Source organism: Bombina bombina, chromosome 5 (genome assembly GCF_027579735.1).
Source record: "Bombina bombina isolate aBomBom1 chromosome 5, aBomBom1.pri, whole genome shotgun sequence".
In the NCBI taxonomy this organism is placed as follows: Eukaryota; Metazoa; Chordata; class Amphibia; order Anura; family Bombinatoridae; genus Bombina; species Bombina bombina.
Window position 1 is genome coordinate 607,944,096 of NC_069503.1, and position 11,696 is coordinate 607,955,791.

Genomic DNA, 11,696 nt, shown 5'->3' on the forward strand with positions numbered 1-11,696 from the left:
ATATAGTTGTTTTTTTGAAAATAATATTCAATTGCTACCAGACACATGTTATGTGGGATTGAGGTGTAGAGAGAGGAGACATCTAGAGTAATCCACATGTTGTCAGCTTTTCACTCACACTTACTCAGCTGATTTAATATATCTGTTGTGTATCTCACATATGATTGGAGGCAGGGGACCATAGTTTTTAGTAGCACATCTACATATTCGGACAAATTTGTAGTTAAAGACCCTATCCCTGACACAATGGGCCTGCCAGGGGGATCTATTAGTTGTTTGTGGATCTTCAGCAGTTGGTAGTAGATAGCTATTGGCTTCACCACGTTTAGAAAATCTAATTCAGCTTTATTTAAAATCCCTTGTCACTCTTACATTCCCAGTTAGAGTCTCATATTTTTTCTTAAAGGAATCAGTGGCAATCCTTTTTACTGATTCATAGGTCACCAAGAAATCTGGATGCTTTTTTAAGGTAGTTCTCTCGGTCTTGTAAAACTATCCCCCCTCTTTTAGACATCAGTTATACCATACACAGGGATTTTCCCCATTTCTAAATAAATAGTATGGGTTACACATACAAGTATATATATATACAGGCTTGCACTCTGTGGTCTTTTTTCAATTCCTTTACTTGTGAAGGTGATGTTCCGGGAACAAAACTTTAAACTTTTGTCCCTGCAATGTCTCTTCACAAGTAAATTGAAAAAGAACCAAAGACTGCAAGCCTGTGTTTATTTTTGGATTTATGATATTGTTAGCACCCTAGCAGTTGTTTGATGAGTGAAAGTCCACTTCTGGAGAATATATATATATATATATATATATATATATATATATATATATATATATATATATATATATATATATATATACTGTATATATAACACACAGAACCTGGGACCCTAAAACAGCCACACAATGCAAGCTCTCAATCTAACAAACTGGGAACACTGCACAGGCTTATGTAATCACCCTAGACATATACAAAACACGGAAGGGGACTGCACTCTCAGACTGGACTGGGTACACATCCAATGACCCTGCAACATGCTCAGCCCTGGGTGCTCACTGGCACTCACAGGAAGCTGTGCTGTCTCCAGAGTCACAGGCAGTTAACCCCAGACAGGTCTGGGTGCAAGAACCATAGGGAAAATTACAAAACAAATTAATATAACACATAGAGAAAGTCCAGCACTCACTTGCAAGCTCTCTGCTAAGATTAAAAGCAAAAATGGAAGGGTTAGTTACCGCATCTGGCCAAATGGGACAAGCCCATGTACCACATCAAGGTCTCTACCAAAACCTGGGACCCTAAAACAGCCACACAATGCAAGCTCTCAATCCAACAAGTGAAGGGTGCACAGGCTTATGTAATTACCCTAGACATATACAAAACACGGAAGGGGACTGCACTCTCAGACTGGACTGGGTACACATCCCATGACCCTGCAACATGCTCAGCCCTGGGTGCTCACTGACACTCACAGAAAGCTTTGCTGTCCCCAGAGTCACAGGCAGTTAAACCCAGACATGTCTGGGTGCAAGAACCATAGGGAAAATTACAAAACAAATGTCTGGGGTTAACTGCCTGTGACTCTGGGGACAGCACAGCTTCCTGTGAGTGCCATCTTCTTGGTTTAAAGCACCCCACCCAGTACTCAGGTGCTCTAATTATAGTACATTGGAAGTGTCATTCTAAAATGCAGAGTTAAAGCAGGAATGTTTCAGCCCAGAAAGGCAGTGCATTGCAGTATTAGGACCAGTCAACATTGGGACACCTTGTAAGTTGGTGATTGGCTTAATCAAAATATGGCCATATTGTGTAACTAAGATCCTATTTTTAATATATAAGAATAGCTGATTTATATATAATTTATATATATATCTAATAAAACGTAGCAGAGATGTGCACTCTCACCTTATATAAATAAATAAATAGCAAGCAAGAGACAGCACTCTCTGGTCTTGATAGTAGAAAACAAAGATGTTTATTTAGTGACAGTGTGCTATTTCACACAGGGGGAGGGTCTGCTGTAAGGGTATAAATGTTTTGCACATTGTCTGTAACACTGGTCTGATTGCATCAGCCAATAGGATTTTTTCAACTTTAATTCTGATTGGCTAATAGAATTCTATCAGCCAATCGGAATTCAAGGGACGCCATCTTGGATGACGTCCCTTAAAGGAACCTTCATTCTACAGTAGCCATTGAAAGAAGAGGATGCTCCACGCTGGATGTCTTGAAGATGGAGCCGCTCCAAGTTGGAAGGATGAAGATAGAAGATGCCGTCTGTATGAAGACTTCTGCCCGTCTGGAGGACCACTTCTTGCCGCTTGGATGAAGACTTCTCCCGGCTTCATTTAGGATGGATGTCCGGTCTTCAAAAACTGTAAGTGGATCTTCGGGGTTTAGTGTTAGGTTTTTTTAAGGGTTTATTGGGTGGGTTTTATTTTTAGCTTAGGGTTTGGGCTGAAAAAGAGTTAAATGCCCTTTTAAGAGCAATGCCCATCCAAATGCCCTTTTCAGTGCAATGGGGAGCTTAGGTTTTTTTTTTAGATAGGATTTTATTTGGGGGGTTTGGTTGTGTGGGTTGTGGGTTTTACTGTTGGGGGGTTGTTTGTATTTTTTTTTACAGGTAAAAGAGCTGATTTCTTTGGGGCAATGCCCCGCAAAAGGCCTTTTTAAGCGCCATTGGCAGTTTAGTTTAGCCTATGGTTTTTTTATTTGGGGGGGGGGGATTTTTTATTTTGATAGGGCTATTAGATTAGGTGTAATTAGTTTAAATATTTGATCATTTCTTTTTTATTTTGTGTAATTTAGTGTTTATTATTTTTTGTAATTGATTTAATTGTAGAGTAAGGTTAGGTGTAAGTGTAAAACAGGTTAGGTTTTATTTCACAGGTAAATTTGTATTTATTTTAACTAGGTAGTTAGTAAATAGTTAATAACTATTTACTAATTATTCTACCTAGTTAAAATAAATACAAACTTAGCTGTGAAATAAAAATGAAACCTAAGCTAGCTACAATGTAACTATTAGTTATATTGTAGCTAGCTTAGGGTTTATTTTATAGGTAAGTATTTAGTTTTAAATAGGAATTATTTAGGTATTAATTGTAATTTTTATTTAGATTTATTTTAATTATGTTAAAGTTAGTGGGTGTTAAGGTTGGTTTAGACTTAGGGTTAGGTTTAGGGTGTTAGGGTTAGGTTTAGGGGTTAATAACTTTAGTATAGTGGCGGCGATTTTGGGGGCAGCAGATTAGGGGTTAATAACAGTAATGTAGGTTGCGGCGATGTTAGGGACAGCAGATGAGGGATTAATAATATTTAACTAGTGTTTGCAATGCGGGAGTGCGGCGGTTTAGGGGTTAATATGTTTATTATAGTGGCGGCGATGTCGGGAGTGGCAGATTAGGGGTTAATAATTTTATTTTAGTGTTTGCAATGCGGGAGGGCTTCGATTTAGGGGTTAATAGGTAGTTTATTGGTGTTAGTGTACTTTTTAGCACTTTAGTTATGAGTTTTATGTTACAGCTTTGTAGCGTAAAACTCATAACTACTGATTTTAACTCCTTAAGGACCAGCGACGTACTCTGTATGTCACTGGCCTTTTTTTGGGACTTGATTGTTTTATAGCGCGGTCTTGCCACCAGCGTTGAGACTGCTCTATTCCACAAAGCCTGCTGGAGGGAGGGCATTAATAGCGTGTTCTTGCTAGACTTATGCTATTATGTCCGGAAAAAACCCTTAACGGCCAGTGACATACAGGGTACATTGTGGCCATTAAGGGGTTAAGTTTACGGTACAGATCTTGATGGTATTGGCTGTACCGCTCACTTTTTGGCCGGACAGGCAAACTCGTAATACCGGTGCTATGGAAGACCCATTGAAAAAGGACTTTTTGAAAGCTGCGGTAGTTAAGTTGCGTTACGGCCAAAAAGTGTGCAGGACAGATATACCTGCAAAACTCATAATAGCAGCGGTAGTGAAAAAGCATCGTTATGAGGCTTTTTCACTCACAACGCAAAACTCGTAATCTAGCCGAAAGATAGCAAGAGAATGAACAAAAATTGATAAAAGGAGTAAATTAGAAAGTTGCTTAAAATTGCATGCTCTATCTGAACCCAAATGTTTTCTTTCGTGATTCAGTGTCCCTTTAAAAACGATGCAGTATAACTGTAAAAAGCTGACAGGAAAATATCACCTGAACATCTCTATGTAAAAAAGGATATTTGACCTCACAATCTCCTCAGCTCAGCAGAGTAAATTCTGTGTTAAAAGTTATACTCAGCTGCTGCCCAGCTGCAGGTAAAAAAAATAAAAAATATGAAGAAATGAACTGCAGCTAATCAGCATCAACAGTGCTGAGGTCATGAACTCTTACTGTGATCTCATGAGATTTGACTTAACTCTCGTGAGATTTCATAGTAAACTTCCTTAAACTGAATAGTGGAATAACATGAGTGTGCACGAAGCTCACTCCCTTGCCTGTCCCGGGACAGACATACTGATTTGCTGCTTAAAGTCCTTTGTAATGGGGTTTGAATACTTAGGTCATTTTGAAGAAAAATATATTTCTTTTTTACATAGGGATGTTCAGGTGATATTTTCTAGTCAGCTTTTTACAGCTATGCTGCATCACTTTCAAGTGTTTTAACATTTGGGTATCATGGCCCTTTAAGTTTGAACAGACTGAGGGGCCAATTTATCAATGTCTGTCCGACATGATACGCTGTAGCATATCATGTCCGACAGACATCGCTGAATGCCGATAGCATACGCTGTCAGCATTTATCATTGCACAAGCAGTTCACCAGAACTGCATGTGCAATGCCGTCCCCTGCAGATTCGCGGCCAATCACCCGCTAGCAGGGGATGTCAATCAGCCCGATCGTATAGGAAAGGGCGGATTGAAGACCGCAGCTTCAGAGGCAGACGATCAGTTATCGAGCAGCGGTTTTTAGACCACTGCTTCATAACTGCTGTTTCCGGCGAGCCTGAAGGCTCGTGCGGAAACAGGTGGATCAAGCTCCATTCAGAGCTTGATAATTCAGCCCGAGTGTGTTTTTAAAGCTTTGTATTAGAGTGTCATTTTGATCTACACTTAGATGAGTCTACACTTTTGTTTTGTTATGATTTTTCTATACAGCTGTACCTGCCTGCCAGTGCTGCGAGATGCGGATAGCAGCAACCTATCATAAGTGGACAAGCTTATAACAAACCCTACATCACTTCTTTTTGAGCTTTAAAGACTTGATGCGCTAGTTATTTTTAGAAATTTGTATGTGTTACACTGTTTATACTTGGGGTGATTTAGTTTTCAGTTTTTTCACATTTTAATTCACAATGTGGATACTTTAGCATGTGGCATTTGATAAAAATGAGAGAGTTCAATAAAAAAAAATATTGTATGGAAAGGTTGCATTGGTGCTTTTAATTTCAATTTATTGTTTAAATTTTCTTTGTAAAACTTTTTCTAGTTCCTGTATGTTCTTGCATCCCAGTTAGCAATGAATCTGTGGATTGTTGACATTTCCTAGCAGTGTAGTTTTGTGGCTAAATAAATGTTTTGCAGACTTTCAACAGGCTTTAAAGGGACAGTCAACACCAGAATTTTTGTTGTTTAAAAAGATAGATAATCCCTTTATTACCCATTCCCCATTTTTGCATAATCAACACAGTTCTAATTATACACATTTTACCTACAGTATGTAATTACCTTGTATCTATGCTTCTGCAAACTTCCCTCTTATTTTAGTTCTTTTGACAGACTTGCATTTTAGCCAATCAGTGCTTACTCCTAGGAGCTTCACATGCATGAGCTCAATGTTATCTATATGAAACACATGAACTAACGTCCTCTAGTGATGAAAAACTGTCAAAATGCTTTCAGATTAGAGACGGCCTTCAAGGTCTAAGAAATTAGCATATGAACCTCCTAGGTTTAGCTTTCAACAAAGAATACAGAAAGCACAAAGCAAAATTGGTGATAAAAGTAAATTTGAAAGTTGTTTAAAATTACATGCCCTATTTAAATCATGAAAGTTTTTTTGGACTTGACTGTCCCTTTAATGTGAACTAATAAATTTCTTGTCAAGCAAAATTCTTATACAAATATTCGGCTGAACGTGCCGATGAATGAAATTATGATGACCCAAATCGGCTGAAAATTCTAAAACGAAAATTTTGGACGAACAGAAAATTTCACCAGTGCATATGTCTATTTTTTTTCTCTTATAACTAAGATACATTTTAAAGCATAGTTTATTAAACATGAAATTATCAGTATAAAATAATTTATTTTGACGTACAATATAATATATGTTTAAAAGGAGTTTGACATATGTAAAAAAAACATTTTTTATATTTTGTTTACATTTACAAAAGTATTTTTAATGAAATGTTTAATGTAAAGTAATATTAATTTACTTGAATTTTTATGTTTTGTTTTTTATTTTTTACAGAAATTAAACTAAATTGTTGCTTGTTAAATGGGATTGGTAGACTATGGGGCCTATTTATCAAAGGTCTTGCGGACCTGTTCCGACAGTGCGGATCAGGTCCGCAAGACCTCGCTGAATGCAGAGAGCAATACGCTCTCCGTATTCAGCATTGCACCAGCAGCTCACAAGAGCCGCCGGTGCAACGCCGCACCCTGCAGACTCGCGGCTAATGGGCCACCAGCAGGGGTGTCAATCAACCCGATCGTACTCAATCGGGTTGAATTCCGGCGATTGCGGTCTTTGTGACCGCTGCTCCATAAGACTCGCCAGAAACACGGGCCGTCTAGTCTGTTATGTAATTAGACGATACTGTATTATCTATATGTTATACCTCAATAAAAATATTATATGAAAAATTAAATAAATTAATATTAATAATAAAAATAATATATATATATATATATATATATATAGACACTGTATATTAATATATTGTATATGAATGTGTGTATATAGCAAAATTAAACTTTAGAAATACTCTTTTAAAATTTTACACAAATACTGTTTATGTCTTTTTATATGCTTAGCAATATACTTTTACTACTTCTTAGAATATGGTCATAAATTAGATTTATTTATGGTTTAAAGGATAGAGTCTTCTAAAAATGAATGATATAACAGCATTTGCTTTTCTAATTAAATGTTGTAAAATGCTAGTCTTTTTGTGTTCTAAAAAGAGACGTCTTTGAGAGCAGCATGACTTTTTGTTAATTACTTGGGCTGCATTTATGACTTCAGGGAATGAACCCTATCACGGGGGGTTCTCTGTAACAACGTTTTTTTATATACCATGGTATGACTGTAAAACATATTTTGCAAAAACCACAGCGGCTTTCGTTATGTTATTGCATTACTGTCTACATTGGTTTACAAAGGTGTTCTGTGTTTATTACGCTTACTGACAACACATTCAGTATTTTTGTTGAATAGAGGCAAATCTGTGTAAACATAATTTACAGCATATTTCTTTATATAGTGACAGATAGTAATTATTCTTTGCTAGCATTTTTTTTTAATTTTGGAGAGGGATTTTACCATTTGCATGCTGGGAAGTCACGCTACATGCAGCTGTTTAAATTACTTAATAATTATATCCAGTATAGATAGTATAATACATTAAAATATTCCTGTATAGAAATCTATACCGTTCTTAAGCATTTTATTTCTCTTTATAAAGTAGACTCGTGCAAAATTCAACTTCTTTCTGAATTACGTTATTGTCTGGGTATTTTATGGATAAATAACAACATTTTAGAAAACTGTAAGAAAAAAAAAATATCTTCAGCTTAATAAAACATAAACCACTGAATTTATTCCATGAGAATGCTTTTAGGTGATGACTGTTTTTGCTTGCTTGCTTGGTTTGGCAAAGCTCATTCAAATGCCACATGCAAACATTGTAATATGTTCCAAACAACCTCAAAACCATCATACTTCAAGTGTAAAGTATTCCTGGTAAGTCATCAAGCAATCAATGGGGTATTTGCTTAGCTTTACAGGATCCAGATTTTAACAAAATGCAATACCGATAGGAAGACAATGTCATATATAACTAAACCAGGTATTAATTAAGAGATTGAGTGATAATGTGCCAAAAAAACATCAGAAATAGGATTGTGAAATTTATAAGCATTACTAATATTTTTCCATTAACAAAAGGCACATTTACTATGACAAATTTCCAGTATTTTTTTCATCCATATAATATATATATATATATATATATATATATATATATATATATATATATATATATATATATATATATATATATATATATATACTGTATATATATATATGTGCAGAACCTAAAGGTACATGAAAGTCAAAATTAAACTTTCATTATTCCAATAGAGCCTCAGGAGTGTGCAAGTGTCTTAAATACTATATGGCAACAGTGTTTGCAACATTGTATAATATGGTTATGAACATTGTTGCAAACACAGCTGCCATAAAATGCATGGTCTAGGTATCTAGAGAACAAAATACATGTAAAGGGATAGAAAAGACAAAATTAAAAAGTGCATGAGTGTATTTCACTTTAAAATGGCTTAGTGGGTTGTATGACACAAATGAATTCTTCAGAGACACAATACACACCACACCAGCTCTCTGAGAATACTGGTGCACGAACCCTTCCAGCATACGTGCATATGCTGCTGAAAAACAGTAATAACGTTTAACAGAAGCATTTTTGTTAGTAGAAGAGTATTGCAAAAAATACTTCTATTTAAAATTGAAATGCACCCATGCACATTTATTTCATTTATTTAAATTTTGACCTTTCTATACCTTTAAAGGGACATGAAACCCACATTTTTTTCTTTCATGATTTAGAAAGAGCATGCAATTTTAAACAACTTTCTAATTTACTTCAATTATCTAATTTGTTTTATTCTCTTGATATTATTTGCTGAAAAGCATATCTAGATAGGCTCAGTAGCTGCTGATTGGTTGCTGCACATAGAAGCCTTGTGTGATTGGCTCACTCATATACATTTCTATTTCTTCCATAAGGGATATCTAAAAAATTAAGCTAAATAAATAATAGAAGTAAATTGGAATGTTCTTTAAATTTATATTCTCTATCTGAACCATGAAAGAAAAATGTTGGGTTTAGTGTCGCTTTAATAATAGAAGGAATTTGCAAAGTGTTTACATATTGAATCATCAAAATTAAAATTATACTTATATATCCTTTAAATATGTCTATTTAATTGTATGATATAGTACAATATAAGATTAGACATTCATTATAATAGTGATTTGTTATAAATTTCCTTTGTGTATCTGCAGGTCCTGCGGTGAGATTCAATGAATTCAACGTATCCAGCCCCAGGCCTCCCCCACTTCTGGGACAGCACACTGTTGAAGTTTTGAAAAATGTTTTGGGATATGACGACCATTATATAAATGATCTGATCAAAGCTAGAACAGTAACTCAGAATAAGGTCAACTAACACTACAGCCCAGAAGAACCACGGCTAACTCTACTCACTATCTGTCAATCTTTACAATTTTTTATAAATGTGTAATCTGAAACAATTTAATTTCTTTGGGCATTTGGATACTGAAAGTACAAAGTATTAGAAAGCATTTTTGATATTACATTTATGTCACTCCTTATATACTCTGCTGCATTAAAACTAAAAGATATTAAAGGGATATGAAATCCCAAAAAAATATTTTGTAATTCAGACAGAACACACCATTTAAAAAGAAATACTTTAATTTAATTCTTTTATCATATTAGCTTTGTCCCCATGATATTTTGAAGAGATACCTAGGTAGACATCTGGAGCGCTACATGACAGGAAATAGCGCTGCCATATATTGCTCTTGCAAATGGATAACATTCTTGCAAAACTGCTACCATATAATGTTTTAGAAATGGTCAGCTCCTAAGCATACATCCCTGCTTTTCAACAAATGATACCAAGAGAACTTAGAAAAATTTATAATAGAAGTAAATCAGAAAGTTTTTAAAATCGCATACTCATGAATCATGAAATTAAACATTTTGGTTTTCATATCCCTTTAAACAGTGCTCCTTTGGTAAAAACAAATATGTTAAATGAAAGTAAACATAAGAAGAAACAGTGTGGAAAAAAACAGCAAACAGCTTACTTGTGCAGTTAGAAATTCTCAGTGTAGTCCCGCCCTCAGTGTGATATGGGAGCTGACATGTTTGAAACTTCGGTTTCCTGACTGATCTGGGCATGAGCAAGTCTGACTCCCTGTTATCTAGTCTATTTACTTTATAGTAAACAAGTTTAGAAGTTTTATGACATCAGGCTAAGATAAACCTTCCTGCAGAGGCCTCTTCCTCCTTGTAGGGCTGTGATAGGAAGTAATGGACACTGCACAAATGTAGTGTAAAAAATAAATAAAAAGTAAAATCCATTTAAATAGATGAGTAATACATATTGTAATTATTTCTATTAGGTATTAACAACTGTTTAGTGCTTTTTTGTATTGCGGCAATGAAACAGACAGTTTAACATCCCATTAAAGAGACTTACAAATTCCTATACAACAAATGAGACACTTAAAGGGACAGTAAACACCTTTGCCTAGATTCCGAGTGGTGTGCTAACTGTAGCCCAAGTGCAATATCATTTTTTTAGGCTCCCTAAAGCGTCTTCAGCCTCTCTAGCCTAGACTAGACTATCCCTTTAATGTGTCCCTTTCAAATTTGAATATTGTTCTGTTTGAATGATTTCAGAGTTGACACATAGTATACCTTATTTTAAAATGAACTGTTTTTCTAGAATGACGCAAGTTAATTGATTGCCAAAAGTGTTATTTCTTGAATTCACTGAATAATTTGGAATATTGAAGGGAAAGTCAGATTGTTCTTCTTTGTCTGCGTATACCATGTATCAATATTTCAATTATGAGATTAAATTAATAAACTAAATGTTTCATTTTGTGACTAATTCTAAACAATGAATTTTATTTCTGAGTCAACATGTTCTTCTTAATCTGTAAATTAAACTATAACCTTGACAATAAATTGGCCAGTGCAACACCAGGATCCATTATCCTGTTTTGTTATGTAAATATTTGCTTTACATTATGTTGCTATAGCAAACCGTGATTGTGCTGTAGAAATAAAGCACCATTTTAGCATTTTATTGACTGTTAGAGCAGAATACAAGTCCAGAGTTAATGACATTAAGCTTGAATAAGCCTTTTTTTTTGCACCAGTAGTTAAAAGTATGGTCTGTATGGCACCAGTTAGTTACTGTCCAGTTTCTAAATAAATAGGAAACAAAATAAACACTTTGTCTTTTTTCATATTTTACACAAACTGTCTGGCACTGCCATACAAAGAAAATGAAACCCCATTTTCAGTTCTCTCCAGAGTATAATTATTTTTCTGTACTGTATAAAATGTAATGTGTTTCTTAACAGTTGAGAGGACATTTCTATAATATGAAGCATCATTTCTATTTTTCTCTATTACTACTGAATTTATTTAAAAGCACAATTTTAATACATAAATTGAATATCTTATTTTTCTATCAGATATTTTGTGAATACCATTGCTATGATTGTTTGCTTTGTGTATTCAAGGGTATTCTTCAAAACTTTGTTACCAAAATAATTAGAGAGACATTAAACCCTTTGGGCTCCATGTATCAAAAGGCAAACGGTATACCGGCAGCGGATCCTGTTCATCCGCTGCC

At 35.0% G+C, this 11,696-nt stretch overlaps 1 long non-coding RNA gene across 1 annotated transcript in view; it reads left to right on the plus strand.

Annotated features, from left to right (window-relative positions):
* Nucleotides 1-11,287, plus strand: part of LOC128660636 (uncharacterized) — a 309,392-nt gene extending 298,105 nt beyond the window's left edge. Inside the window, exon 2 of the long non-coding RNA XR_008402567.1 lies at nt 9,301-11,287. This is a non-coding gene — a long non-coding RNA (uncharacterized LOC128660636). The remainder of the gene's footprint in view (nt 1-9,300) is intronic.
* The last annotated feature ends 409 nt before the right edge of the window (nt 11,288-11,696 follow it).